Raw genomic sequence first — 15,992 nt, forward strand, 5'->3', positions numbered from 1 at the left:
TTCTGCCTTATATATTGAGTGGCATATAAATTTGTTTCGTGGACAATCTGATTTAGGATGTCGTCCGTTATAAATAAATGGAAGTAATCCATTTGGACAAAATTTGTATTGTCCACGGTTATGCCAGGTGTGGCAGTAAATCCGTGGATTCTAGGCCCAAAAGATGGGGCAGGTGCCCATACAAGAGCCTGGACTGAAGGGACCAGGCTGTCCCGTGCTACAGCGCTACTTGGCCCTGCGCTTTCAAGTTCTGCAGTTTCAACTGCATCAGGGACAACGTCCCCTGAAGATGAACCTGAAGTGACGCTGTCATCGTCACTACCTAAAACAGGTTCCATCTCGGACGCGATCTCTGATGCGGTCTCCGACTCAGACCACAGCATGGCGTATGCCTCCTCGGCGCTAAACAACTTCCTCGCCATAATGTAACTAACACTAACACTAACTAAACAAATTGTTTTTTTTTTATTTTTTTTTTATATAAAACACACAAACTAACTGCTATATATATCTACACTACCGCTAACAAAAAAATAAACCGCTATTGCTATATATATTATATATATGTGGATATATATATAATTATATACTCCCTACCTGCCTATTCTAATAGAATAAAAGATAGAAAGGTAGATAGATAGAAAAAAAGATAGATGGATAGATAGATTGTATAGATAGATAGAAATCTATCTATACAGAGAATGTTTTATGAGTGTCACTGTATTTTTTGTGTAACTGTAACTGTAATCTTCTGGCAGCAATTCTCCCGAGTCTCTTCTTCTCCTCAAACTGAAACAATGTTTGAGGAGAAGAAAAGAGGCAGGAGATTTACTGCCAGAAAAGTCAAAATAAAACAAATGTGGTCGCTGTGATAGGTTTTCACAGTGACCACATGTTCAGGGACCATCAGATTGGTCCCTGATACCCTGCCCAGTGCCCAGAGCTGTTGGTAACAGCGTGGGCACAGGGCTGTGTGCACGCGATCGCGTGCACACTGTTTTCTATGCAGAAATGCATGTGATCGCTGTGATTGGTTGTCACAGCGATCACATGTTCAGGAGCCAAAAGATTGACCCCTGACATTCTGCCCAGTGCCCATGGCTGTTAGCAACAGCCAGGGCACAGAGCTGTGTGCACGCGATCGCGCGTGCACAGTCTCTGAAGTGCCGCCGTAAATAGTCTATACGGCGGACTTTAGAGACCCTGACCGCTGGCCGTATATTTACGGCCAGCGGTCGGGAACCTGTTAAAAGATAAATTGGTTCAGAGCCATATGAAACCAGCCACACGGTCAACCTGGCTGCCTAAGCCCCCCATTGGTACATATAGCTGTGGTACCTGCAAAGCATGTAGATCAATTCTAACAAGTAAATCATATTGTAGTACCACATCAGGTCGTTCTTACAAGAATTATGACTTCATCAACTGTAAGACTCAAGGTGTCATATATTTGATGACATGCAGCTGTGGTATTCAATATGTGGGTAAAATCATTTGCGAATTTCGCAGACGTATCAGAGACCATATCAATGATACGGTTAAACGAGCTGATACTCCAATCGCACGCCATATCTGGGAATGTCATCAGGGTAACCCTGACCATCTGAGATGCCAGGGTATTGAATGGGTACGTCCTCATCCTAGAGGGGGTGACTGGGATAAACGTTTACTTCAGCGGGAAGCAAGGTGGATATTTCTGTTGCAGACTGTTAAACCTGGAGGTCTTAACGATAACATCTCCTAAACTTGTTTCTTATAAGGTGCAGCTGATAATTGTAGATAGTAGTTTGATTCATATGGATTTTTACTTGTATCATCTGTACATCCTATTGGCTCATATATAGTTTTGCTTTCGCTATCAAAATCAATTGTTTCTTTATGATCTATCATCGATATCACTTCAATTTGCTTCTCCTATATATATGCCATTATTTAGAATTATAGCCGCTTGGTGATTCCCATAGTTACATGACACTAAGTGTCGTTTAAAATACCTGGGGAGGAGTGATGTAGATGAGCTCTTGAATGGGCGCGGTGTCTGATGACGTGGCACACTCTTATTGGGTGTTTGAGGTAATCGTCCAGCCACCCAAAGGGCAGGGCTAAAAGCTTAAATAGCTGTTCTGTTGCATCACTGCCGTCAGAGACCAGAACCGTTCTGTTAGGAGAAAAGCTCTAGCAGACACAGGGCAGATAGACAATATTGCATGAAAAACTGATGTGCTAATCTGCCCTATCTCAATATACATGCCTCTGAAGAAATGTTCTATGTATAATAAGGACGCGCAAAAACGTTAGGCGTTCAGTTTTTGTTTAGTGTGAATGCACACTCTTTATTATCAGGTGGACAATATTTATCAGGTGTGAATGCACACCACCACTATAGGTGTTACACTACTACTGAGGAGTGTGAATGCGCACTACCTGCATGTGCTGATGCTCATTTCAGCGATAATTTACTCGGTGTTGTAGATATTGCTGACTAGTGTGAATGCACACTTGGTATACCATATGCACACTTAGGCCTAATTCAAACGAGCGTGTTCGGTCCGTGATATACGGTCCGTATGTCTGCCGCATTTCCCGGACCGAACACACTGCAGGGAGCCGGGCTCCTAGCATCATAGTTATCTATGACGCTAGGTGTTCCTGCCTCTCCGCGGAACTACTGTCCCATACTGAAAACATGATTACAGTACGGGACAGTTTTCCCGCAGCGAGGCAGTGACACCTAGCATCATAGATAACTATGATGCTAGGAGCCCGGCTCCCTGCAGTGTGTTCAGTCCGGGAAATGCGGACGGCATACGGACCGTATATCACGGACCGAACACGCTCGTGTGAATTAGGCCTCAGTATACTATATTCATCTAGTGTGAATGCACACTTAGTATATTATATTCACCTAGTGTGAATGCACACTTTTGTTTAAATGTACAGTCCCTTGTTAGTGTGAATGCACAATACTGCTCGAGGTGCTGCACTGTTTTGTAAGGGTGCTAATGCACAAGAAATTTAGGTGCTGCGGCTCATTTCAGTGTGCATCACACTGTGTCGCATGTGTTGCGTTTTTGCTACTGAGTGATCATACACACTCTGCTGCTAGGTATCAGATCTTTACGCTGTATGAATGCACACTTTGCTATCTAGTCCAGGTACAGACAGAATTTATATGTTTTACTAGATATTTGGAGTAGGTCCATAACAATTTAATCCAATATATTGGCACCCTTATCTAGTCCTACCTACCTGGTTAGCCTGGTATCTATAGGAATTATTGGCTTGATTAGCCCATTTTAAAGATTTAATAAAAATATTTTTTAAGCGTTCTTGTCCAGACGACACGTTCTATTTTGAGTTACGTGAACGCAAAAATGTAAATAACTATAATTCTTTATCTACCTCTTATTGGTGACATTCAGTAAAAGTCCCTCCACACTCCCCTCCAATTCCCTTGACTTTGATCAGCAAAGAAGAGGGGCGGAAATATGAATTAATTCTACAAAACAAAAGGGACAATTTTTTTTTCTTTTACCACTTTGATTGCACTATGGGATTGGATAGGATCCTATATTGCCAATATATGAGGTGTGTCCCAAAAGTAATGAGTGATTTCCAAAAAATCCTTTTATTCGAAAAACATACAATTAGGCTCGATCACCTTCACAGTAAGTCACCTGGTACTGAAAAGAACGATACCAGCAACACTGCCATTCTTCGTAGCAGCGCATCATGCGAGAGGTTGTTCAGAGCCCTCGTCGTGGTTGACTGGACATTTTAAACAGTACCAAATTGGTGTGCTTTCAACGCAAAAAGTCAAGGTTCAGTTGTCACACAATCCAACAGTTCTTGGGAAATTAACTAACTATTCTTCTTCTACTCAACGGACAAGATTTTGGGATGAGTTTTGCACAAATTTTCCTTAAGTTGAGAGTTTCAGTAATGATTCTATGAACCACTGCTTTTAGTATTCCTACACAGGGCCGGCCTTAGGTTGGATGGCGCCCTGTGCGGGACTCTCTATTGCTGCCCTTCACAAGCCAAAAATGAACCACATATATAGACACGCACATACTGGAACATATTTACTGTACATACATAAAGGCAGATATTTAGACAAACAGGCAAATATAGACATACACATTCTGGAATATATACATACATAAAGTTAAATATATAGGACAGTGGCGTAACTACCGCTATAGCAGCCGTAGCGGCTGCTACGGGGCCCGCAGCATGAGGGGGCCCGTGCCACCCGCCGGCACAGGCCCCCCCATGGCCGGAGGCTCCGCTAGCAGCTGCTATGGCTGCTACAGCGCGACGCAACTGAAAGGGTTGTTCCTACAAAAGACATGCATCCCCTATCCACAAGATAGGGGATACATATGTGTGACTGCTGGGACGCCCAGCGATATGGAGAACGGGGGACCGAAAGTCCCCCGAAGTTCTCCATGACAAACCTCGGACTTCCGGGGTCTGTCTGCAGCTCCATAGAAATGACTTGCACACCGGTCACGCTTGTGCGACTGCGTTACCAGCGCTCCTTTCATTTCTATTGAACTGCGCAGACGCCGGAAGTCCGAGGTTTGTCATGGAGAACTTCGGGGGACTTTCAGTTATCTACAGGGGGGGGTCTGTATGGCATTATCTATAGGGGGGCTGTATGGCGTTATCTACAGGGGGTATTTGGGGCTGTAAGACGTTATCTACAGGGGGGCTGTAAGGCGTTATCTACAGGGGGCTGTGTATGGCGCTATCTACAGGGGGCTGTGTATGGCGCTATCTACAGGGGGATGTGTATGGTGCTATCTATAGGGGGTGCTGTGTGGTGGAATCTATAGGGAGGCACTTTCTAAAAGGGGGGGGGATTGTGTGATACCCAGCGGAAGGGGGACCCCAATCAAAAGTTTGCTATGGGGCCCAGTCTTTCCTAGTTACGCCCCTGTATATAGACATACAGACGGGCACAGCACATATATACACAGTGCAGATAATGTAGTAGATGTCACCTGCAGTCCTATGTAACACCACAGATAACACACCGTGATAACTATACCCTCAGAACTCACAGAAACATATACACACACAAACATATATACACATGCATAAACGTATATAGACACACAGGCACACATACTGGAACATATACACATACAAACACAGATACTTAAATACACAGACACATATACACACAGACACTTACCATCTCTCCTTGCTGACAAGCTTCTTGCAGGGTCGGGCTGTGGGCAGAGCTTCCTCCTCTTCTCTTGCTACCTCGGCTCTTGTTTACTCCGTGTGTAACCAAGAGCAGAGGACAAAGCAGAGGTAGAGCCCAGTGGCGCCCCCTACATGCTGGGTAAGTGCAGAATCCTGTGCACTCGCACAGGTCGCACACACCCAACGCCGGCCCTGTTCCTACCTTATCTGCGATTAGTCTGACATCTAAACGTCGGTCTTTATCCAGAGCAGCCTTTAGAACGGCCACATTTTCATTTTTCTTGACGTTGGAGGTCACTTCCCTTCCATCCTTTAAGGCCTTGTGTCATCTGAAAACTTGGGCTGACGACAAAGCAGCTTCCCGATATGCCCTCTTCAGCATCTCTAAGGTTGCTGAAGCTGTTTTTCCAAGTTTCACATCAAATTCATTGTGTAACGCTGCTCGATGCTCCTCTGCATTTTCGTCCGTGACAAGAGGGAAAACAAGGGTGCACTTTTGTAACAAATCGACGCTTCGAAAAGGCTAGGGCTCAACTGAGGATGGTCCGGCCGTATACTTGAGATACCCCCGCAACAAACTCCATCCCACTTTCCTCAACCAGCCCTCATGGGAGCATGAAAAAAATCGCTCTCGTTACTTTTGGGATGCACCTTTTTACGTTTCAAATATTTTGTTCCTTTAAATGGTTCTATACCGTTCACCCTGAATGTTAAACGTACACATAATAAACACACGTCTAAGTTACAGTTGTATTTGACTAACAAGGCATAGATACTTCAAACCTAAGGAGGTTGTCTCCCTCATCATTTGTATAGCTCATACATTACAGAATAATACCTGTCGAAAAGATAGAGTCTTAGCTGGGCAGATTCAGATTATGAATTGCATATAATGATAAACTCATGGAATGTGTCATCAGTTGTTCATCAGTTACAATCACAATTAGCATCCATTTATCTAATGCCAATCTGCGCTGTCTGCTAGAAAAACACTTAACTAAAATGAGATTGCGAAGAACATAATCAAGAGAATCCTAGAAGTAAACTAAAATAAAACATTAATATATCACAAGTTAATAAGGAATGTGTGAGGAAGATGTCAGTGCAAAGATAAAACCTTCCCATTACTAAGGAGGAAATATAGCCAATTTCTGCATTATTTAAAATCAAGGCAACGGCACAAAAGGATATTAATATTTATCGAAGATTTATGCCAAAATACTGTCCAATTATTTAGGCTCAGCAGGGATAAGGTCAATAAACAAGAAATTGGGAAAGTAAAGATTAGATTTTTTTTTTAAAATGTATGAATTGTTAATATGTATTATTTTTATAAAACCGATAGGTAGTAAGAAACAGCAAATACTGTAGCTGAACATTTATATTACACTAGTACAATTTTAAACAACTATATATTGTATCTTGAAGGTACTAGTGAACCTTTGCTGAACCTATAGTAATATTTCAGGGAACTGTATAAGCAGCTATATCATAGATCGGGGATGCAACCTTGACGGATCTGGTGTATTAACCCCTTCCCGATATTTGTCGTAAGTATACGTCATGGAAAGCCAGTGCTTCCCGCAATTTGTCGTATACTTACGACAAATGGATGACACGGGCTCAGAAGCGTCCGTGCCATCATCCCCAGTTATCAGCTGTGTTACAGCTGATACCCTGCTGTAAAGGCAGGGAGTAAATTTAGCTCCGATCCCCACCCATTAACCCCTTCAATGCAGCAGTCAAATTCGATCGCTGCATTTAAGGTGTTTGGAGCTCATCGCCACCTTGGCAATGGAATTGCCGTGGTGCCGGTGGCTGCAATGGCAACCGGTGGCTGCAATGGCAACCGGAGGCTTAATACTGGCCTCCCGGTCTGCCTAGTACAGAAGCATTCCAGGCCCCATCTGGAGGTGGGACCTAAAAGGCTTCCGTAGCCCACGGCAGGATGGCGCCGGCTCCGGAGCTGAGCTGGCGCCATCAGAGGTGGTTATCAGATGTATGTTACAGCTAACAACCTCCTGCAACGGCAGGGACCGGAGCAAGTTAATCGGCTTGCTGTCAGTGAACAAATGACAGCTCTAATACATTGCACTACACAGGTAGTGCAATGTATTAGAAAATAAATCAGACAGTTGGACCTTCAAGTCCCCTAGTGGGACTAAAATAAAGTGTAAAAAAAAAAAAAAAAGTGTAAAAAAAAAAAAAAGAGAAAGTTGTAATAAATAATAAAAGTTTCAAGTAATAAAATAAAACACAATCACCCTTTTTCCCTTAGGGTATGTTCACACGTCACACGCAGTGACGAAAAACATCTGACAATACGGAGCTGTTTTCAGTCAATAAAAACCGCCTCCAAAAACGTCCCAAGAAGTGACATGCACTTCTTTTTCGCGGGCATATTTTTACGCGCCGTATTTTGACAGCGACGCGTAAATTTACACCTCGTGGGAACAGAACATCGTAAAACCCATTGCAAGAAATGGGCAGATGTTTGTAGGCATATTAGGGGCGTTTTTTTCAGGCGTAAACCACCCGAATTACTGAAAACACTGCGTGTGAACATACCCTAATCAAGTCCTTTAATATTAAAAAAAATAAAATAAACCATACATATTTGGTATTGCCGCGTCCGTAACGGCCATTCATGTATCCAAAAATGTTAACTATAAAAACTATAGCTCGTCTTTCAAAAAACAAGCCCTCATACAGCTTCGACGAAAAAATTAAAAAGTTATGGTTCTCACAACATAGCGACAGATAATATACTGTACATTCTTTTTACAGTAATTTTACTGTGCAAAAAGTTGTAAAACATAAAAAAGTGCTATCAATTTGGTATCGCCGGAATTGCACTGACCCACAGAGTAAAGTTAACATGTAATTTATAACGCATGGTGAACGCTCTATAATAAAAAATAAAAAACTATGCCAGAATTGCTGTTTTTTGGTCACCTTGCCTCCTAAAAATAGGATAAAATGTGAGCAAAAAAACAGCCCTCATACCACTAAGTTTATGAAAACATTTAATTAGTTAAGGCTCCAATAAGTCAAGAAAGAAAAAATATGCAGTTGTGCAGGCCCGAGGTGAACATTTCTTCTGTTTCAAGAGCCCTAATATTAGGGAACCAGGAAGGGTAAGGCCCAAACATATCTCCTGGAAGCTAGGATGGCCCATGTTATACCAGGACAACACTTTCCCAGCAAAATTCCCCAAACTGCAAAGGTACAGAGTGTGTGCCAAAAGGGGGATAAGAAAGGACACCATTTATCAGTGCGAAACTGGCCTGTGTATAAATCATTGCTTCACAGCGTAACACACATCTATGGATTATTTTATTGTTTTTTTTACCCCATTATTAAACCACCTGACTATGCCCCTGATGTACTCTGCCCAGCTTACATTTACCCCCACATTATAATTGAAAACACCAGCAATACCCAAACAGAACTACTACCTAGCAAAATCCACACTCCAAAAGCCAAATGGCGCTCCCTCCCTTCTGAGCCCTGCATTGTTCCGAAACAGCTATTTACTTCCACATATATTGCATCGCCATACCCGGGAAAACCCTATTAACAATTTTTTGGGGTGCATGTCTCCAGTGGCAAAACCTGGGCATGACATATTTGCCACTGAAATGGCAAATCTAGGGAAAAATTTTAATTTACTTGCACCACCCGCAGCGCATTAATTTGCGGAAAAGACCTATGGGGTGAAAATGCTCTTACACCCCTTAATAAATGCCGTGAGGCGTGTAGTTTCCAAAGTGGGGTCCCTTCTCAGGGCTTTCTTTTATTATTTCACATCAGAGCCCTGCAGTTTGTGATCACATATGGAGTATTGCCATACTCGGGAGAAATTGCTTTACAAATGTTGGGGTGCTTTTTCTCCTTTTATTTGTTGAGAAAATAAAAAAATTTGAGCTAAAGCTATTTCTTATCGAAGAAAAAGGATTTTTTATATTTTTGCTGCCCAATTCAAATAAAATCTATAAAACACTTGTATGGTCAAAATGCTCACTACACTAGCTGAATTCCTCAAGGGGTCTAGTTTCGTAAACGGAGTCACTTTTGGGTTGTTTCCACTGTACTGCTACATTAGGGGCTTTGCAAAAGCGACATTGTGCCAAAAACCTAATCCAGCAAAATCTGTACTCCAAAAGTTGAATGGTGCTCCTATACTTCTGAGCACTGCCGTGTGCCCAAACAGCAGTTTATACCCACATTTCCGTACTCCAGAGAAGTTGCTTTACAAACGTTAGGGAGCTTTTTCTTCCTTATTTCTTGTGGACATTTTTTTTTTTTTTAGCTAAAACTACATCTTATTGGAAAAAAAGATAATTTTTCATTTCAGGTCCAAATTCTAATAAAATCTATGAAACACCTGTGGGGTCAAAATGCTCACTACACCCCTAAATGAATTTCTTGTAGGGTGTAGTTTTCAAATCGGGTCTTTTTTGGGTGTTTTCTTTGTTTTGGCATCACAAGACGTCTTCAAACCTGACACGGTGCCGAAAATATAATCTAATAAAAAGGCGGCCCCAAAATCCTCTAGGTGCTCCTTTGCTTCTTATATTCAGTACTTTACCACACTAGGGCCACATATTTCTAAAAACTGCAGAATCGGGGCAATAAATATTGAGTTGCGTTTCTCTGGTAAAACCTTCTGTGTTACAGAAAAAAATGATTAAATATGAATTTCTTCAAAAAAAATTACATTTGTAAATTTCACCTCTACTTTGCTTTAATTCTTGTGAAACGCCTAAAGGGTTAAAAAAAACGTTCTAAATGCTGTTTTGAATACTTTGAGAGGTGCGGTTTTTAAAATGGGGTGACTTATGGGGGTTTGTATTGTATAGACCCCTCAAACCCACTTCACAACTGAACTGGTCCCTGTAAAAATAGCCTTTTAAAATTTTCATGAAAATGTGATATATTTCTGATAAAGTTCTAAGCCTTGTAACGTCCTAGAAAAATAAAAGTATGTTAAAAAAAAATTGCCAATCTAAAGTTGACATATGGGAAATGTTAATTTTGTGTGGTATTACTATCTGTTTTACAAGCAGATACATTTAAATTTAGAAAAATGCTACATTTTGCAATGGTTTGCTAAATTTTGGTGTTTTTCCACAATTAAATACTGAATGTATCGACCAAATTTTACCACTAACTCAAAGTACAATGTGTCACGAGAAAACAATCTCAGAATCGCTTGGATAGGTAAAAGCATTCCAAAGTTATTACCACATAAAGTGACATGTCAGATTTGAAAAATAAGGCTCTGTCAGGAAGGTCAAAAGTGGCTGAAGCGGGAAGGGGTTAATACAGGCATTTATAAAGGAGTTATCTGGTTTACAAAATCCCTTTTGAAATGCCCTATTAAAGAAATCTGAGCTGCTGCTTATTTCTCATTTATCCATTATCGAGAGAGGAGAGAGGAGAGTGACTACAATGAACGTCTCTCAATCTAAAGGACCCAGCATTTCCTTAGATTACATGGACAGACCATTGATTTAAATGAGAACTGTGTAATGCTTAATTTTTCCTGTGGCTGTGCTGTAAACACTTAATTCCCCTTAGATTACAGAGGATTACTGGAGCCACAGCAGCGGGATACCCTATGATCAGATTTTTCTTCTATCTGCCACTTACAGAAAACTTTACATTTCTCAAATCTTGTATGCAGGAATGCAACAAGCTACAGACAGACCCCATAACAGACCCCTGTTCCAGGCCCCATCACACCCCATTGGACGGGACAATACGTGAATAAAATTTAAAAAAAAAAAAGAAATCACTCACTGCCTTTTTCATCAGTCCATGGCAAATGTCCCGGCGTCAAGACCTTGTATGTGCCACAGACCTTTGCTGGGGCCTGATGTGGCAGTCTGAGGGAAGCTGGGGCCAATGCTTGTATGATCTTTAATCAGACAACTCATTTGTAAAAGGGAAATATCTGGTAACACCGGTTTCAGCAAATAAAGGTTATTTCTTTGTTTCCTTGTCCAAAATACCTTCCGTATCAATTTCTCAAGGTTTTTAAGATCTCTGCTTGAGGTCATTCAAAGGGGACCTCCATTATTTACTTCTAATGGATAAAAATCTGTCCTGGTCGTGTAACGGACACACAGGTGCACAGCTCGTTATAGTTACAGTATATTTACCAAAGCGGTGTCTTGTAACGGGCCCTACAGCTGTGTCTAACACATGAGCATGGACAGATTTTTATGTCCACTGATCAGGTAACTGGAATGGTTGACTTCCCTACCAGCTCCATTGCAAATATGCACTATTGATGTAGTATGTGAATTTATTTAAAGGGGTTTTCCCACAAACACATGTAACCTCTATCCTGTGGATAGGGGATACATGTGTGATCGCTTGGGGTCCGATGGCTGGGACCCCCAGCGATGAGGAGAAGAGGGAATCGAAAGTCCCCTGAAGTGCTCCATGATAATGCAGTGCTGGTGCACATGCTCAACCAGCGCTCCATTCATATCTATAGAGCTGCCAGAGAAAGCGGTCCCGGAAGTCCCATAGAAATGAAAAGAGCATGAGAACTAGTGCTCTATGCTCATCTCTGGTGGTTCTAGCTGTCAGACTCCAGCGATCAGACATGTATCTATGTTTGTCGGTATACCCCTTTAATGTATGTAAAGCAAGTGTATAATTGCAGACTTTGGCAAGTAGTTTTCATGCCTTATTACCTTTATTTGAAGCATTTCAGCATCTGCTCACTTGTTTTAAAACTCATATTCAAGCAGCATTTACCGCACACACAGCAAAGTGCCATTCGGGCCAAGACTGGTGATGCAGCAGTAAGAAAATGGTCGAGGTGACAGCTACTTTATAGCACAGCCATGGCGAGATCAGCAGGAACAAAGCATCCAGCAGTTTAGGGTCAGTTCAATATTCAATACTTGTTTAGCTGGAAACAGTTCAAGGCTAGTTTAACAGTGGAACACCTGGCGACAGCTAAAAGTCTAGTAGGTGAGCAGATGGCAATAGTTCTAAGTCACTTACGAGGCTTAAAAATCGATGTATATGATACGATAAATGATTTGTGTGGGATTACAAGCATCATAAAAACATGGTTAAACATTTATGTTTTACTCTTGCAGGTATAGGTTGCCTTTTAGCATTATACTTTTGTCCATTTCTGATACACACCACACTATTAGAGAAGCAGAGTGTTGTGTTCAGGAATAGAACTATGTTAGCTGCAGGCTTTAGGAATTTATGGCTTAGAAACAGCATAAACAAATGTTGTAAGAAAAAATTCCAAAAATAAATGTTACTATTGATTGTAACTTTTTACTTTTTTGCCATAGACATGACAAATTTCCCCTGATGCAATAACAACAAACAATACGTCTATGATACCATTACAATATGTCATAATCAATGGGAATTTTGCAATGATCGCAACTATTTTTAATGAGATGCATTTGAAGGGAACCTGTTGTTACGCAACTGGGGTTTAGGGAAGCAGCATTAGGGGCATGGGAAAAAAATCCAGATCTCCCCTTTAAGAATTTTTTTGATTTTCAGACAAACCTCTTTATATTTATCCTTACCTGAACAAATGTTCTTAACAAACATTTAAGGGATCCTGTTGCTAGGTTTGGAGACACTAAAACACCAGAATGCCATTATGAATTTGGAATTAAGTGTTTCAAACCTGCCTATGTCGGAACTGGCCGTTTAGGCAATAGTTCGAAAAATAACTTGCACGTTACCGAGAGGAGTTCTGGAGTGGGATCGGGCACATGCACAGTGTAGAGTCCTTTGCTGCGTGTGCGCTATGCATGATATCCCAGTTAATCTATCTCTTATTAAAGGAAGCTTATTCCAGCTTTTTATTTCTCTCGAATCCTCTTCATCAGGGGAACAACATACAAGTTCTCAAATGAAAAAATATTAAATAAAAGCTCTATTCCTAGATATTTAATACACTCTGTAGGTTGCAACACCTTTAATTTTATTCCTCCGTCTCACATATTATTCTCCAATGGCAGAGGCGTAGCTAGGCTTTCCTTCACCCAGGGCAAAACATTCAGTATGCTGCGCTAGCACTTTATCGAAATAATCTGGCCATGGCAGAGTGGCTTCATAGCGCCCCCCCCCCCTAGCATCCAGCACCCTAAGGGCACATGTCCCACCCCGGCTACATCCTTGTCCAAGGGTACGGGGATTGCTATTTCCCAGTTTATTTTAAGACCAAAAAACATGCTAAATTTTTCACCTAGTTGAAAAATAGCTCTCAATTAGTTGTTAGAATCTCCTACAAATTAGAGCAAATCATCCGCATATAGTAAGACTTTTTCTTCTCTTCCTGGATGGCAGAAACCCTAAAAACTACCGACTGACTAATCAAGGTTGCCAATGGTTCTATGACAAAGGAGAATATAGGGGGGAAAAAAGAGGGCAGCCCCGCCTTGTAACAAAAGACAATAGAAAGGATTTTGACAATGCTCCTTTTACTAAAATATTAGCAACAGGATTTTTATACAGCAACCGAAGGCATTTACGCTTCCAATGACAGTATTAATTGGGGTCCCCCAGATACAGGTACATGTGCCATCTTAAAAAATAACTGCTGTAAATAATTTAAAGTAGTTTTCCCTGGCATAAAGCCAATTTAGTCTGAAGATACCAATGATGTCACTACTTTAGATTAAAAATTTTGAATTAATAAAAGAACATGAATTGCACTGATTTTTATTGATGGGAAATTACTACCAAATGAAGAATTTCGAATGAAAGTTGGTCTGACACAAAAAGAGATGTTTTAATATGTTTAGCTAAAATATGCCACACTGAGGAACGAAAATAGAGAAAAAAATGCAGAGTGATCAATGAGAAGAGTTAATTTATAATTAATAAAAACGGTACTAAAGGATGAATCTTAAAGACTTACACTATGCTGCTCTCTAATGGGAATAAGGGTTTGAGTATTAAATCACATAAAAAAATGGGATAATGATTTGAGTAGGAGTTTGCACTGGAACACGTTAACCACGTTATACATTTTTTTTTTATTACCGAGTTATGGAAATAGATTTACACAATTTAGGTTTACACCTAGTTTATAGTATTCCGTGCTGCGCCTCCATGTTCAAAATTGTGAAAAGGGACACAACAAGCTGTCCAAAACGTTTGGCTCTGAAGCTAACTGGATACATTTGATATGGAGTTGCCCAAATTTATTCCAATATTAGGAGAACGCTTTATCATATATTAACCAGGTGTTTAAAGTAAATACAAAACCATCATTGGAACATTGTATCCTGGGTTCCCAGTTACATAGTTTGTACAGTTGAAAAAAGACACATGTCCATCAAGTTCTAGGAAATTATCTAACCCTTTTTTAAAGCAAGTAAAAATAGGGAGGATTTCTCCAGCTCACCTTGTGGAAGTTGCGTGTTTTGTGGCGCTCGGTGCAAGCCATGAATAAGGACGGAGACACCATCCGAAACGCGTAGGCTACCTACCTTTAAACCTATCATTGCAAGATATACCACATTCGCTAATGAATACCTTCTTTTAACCAAGAACTAATAAAACTTGGAAAAAGTTTCCTTTTACTTCTGTCAGCGCTGGATCCAACCATTCTTTCCTTTTTTAAAGTCATCTACTGTCCCTGCTGTGACCAGCTCCTGCGGTAGTCTATTCCATAAATTCACCGTTCTCACAGTAAAGAAGGCTTGTCGCCTCTGCAGGTTGAACCTTTTTTTCTCCAGACGGAGGGAGTGCCCCCTTGTTTTTTGAGGGGGTTTTACATGGAACAGGATTTCACCATATTTTTTGTATGTGCCATTAATATATTTATATAAGTTAATCATGTCCCCCCATAGTCGTCTTTTTTCAAGGCTAAATAGGTTAAATTCTTTTAATCTTTCCTCATAACTTAGATTCTCCATGCCCCTTATTAGCTTCGCTGCTCTTCTTTGTATTTTTTCCAACTCCAGGGCATCCTTTCTATGAACTGGAGCCCAGAACTGAACTGCATATTCTAGATGAGGCCTCACTAATGCTTTGTAAAGTGGTAATATTACATCCCTGTCCCGCGAGTCCATGCCTCTTTTAATACACGAAAATATCTTGCTGGCCTTTGAAGCAGCTGATTGACAATGCATGCTGTTATTTAGTTTATGATTTACAAGTACACCCATATCCTTCTCAACAAGTGACCCCCCACCCAGTGTAGCTCCCCCTAGGATATGTGATGCATGCAGGTTGTTCGTACCCAGGTGCATAACTTTACATTTATCTACATTAAACTTAATTTGCCAAGTGGACGCCCAAACACTCCGTTTGTTTAAATCCGCTTGCAATTTATCTTCCATAGACTGAACATTACTACATAGCTTGGTGTCATGTGCAAAAATAGAAAGTGCTATTAACCCCTTAACGCTCAGCGACGTAATATTCCGTCGCGCTAACCATGCCGTTCGCGCTCAGAGACGGAATATTACGTCGTGGGAGTAACGCCCATTTCGGCCGTCTTCCCGACACATGCAGGAGACCGATCGTTGTGTCCCCGCTGATTAAACCCTTAAAAGCTGCTTTCAATACCGAACGCAGCTTTTTAGGGGTTAAGCTACAATCGCCAGCCTGCGATGGTGACTGTGGCAACCGGACACCTAACAATGGCGTCCAGCTATGCCATCGATGGAAGCCTAGTGGGTCCTGACAAAGTCAGGACCCACTGTGCTTGCTGTCAGTGAGTAGCTGACAGTTCTAATACACTGAACTACGCATGTAGTGCA

General features: G+C 41.2%; 1 protein-coding gene across 3 annotated transcripts in view; it reads right to left on the reverse strand.

The window, feature by feature from the left end:
* The window catches only part of TPK1 (thiamin pyrophosphokinase 1), a 682,711-nt gene that overhangs the window by 134,060 nt on the left and 532,659 nt on the right, over positions 1-15,992 (reverse strand). The window contains exon 9 of one of the 3 annotated variants that reach the window (XR_012847974.1): positions 3,403-3,499. The exons of the other annotated variants lie outside the window; for them this stretch is intronic. The gene's annotated coding sequence lies outside the window, so the exon portion shown is untranslated. The remainder of the gene's footprint in view (positions 1-3,402; positions 3,500-15,992) is intronic. 3 annotated transcript variants of the gene reach the window in all.

The sequence above is a fragment of the Rhinoderma darwinii genome, chromosome 5, assembly GCF_050947455.1.
Source record: "Rhinoderma darwinii isolate aRhiDar2 chromosome 5, aRhiDar2.hap1, whole genome shotgun sequence".
NCBI classification, from domain to species: Eukaryota; Metazoa; Chordata; class Amphibia; order Anura; family Rhinodermatidae; genus Rhinoderma; species Rhinoderma darwinii.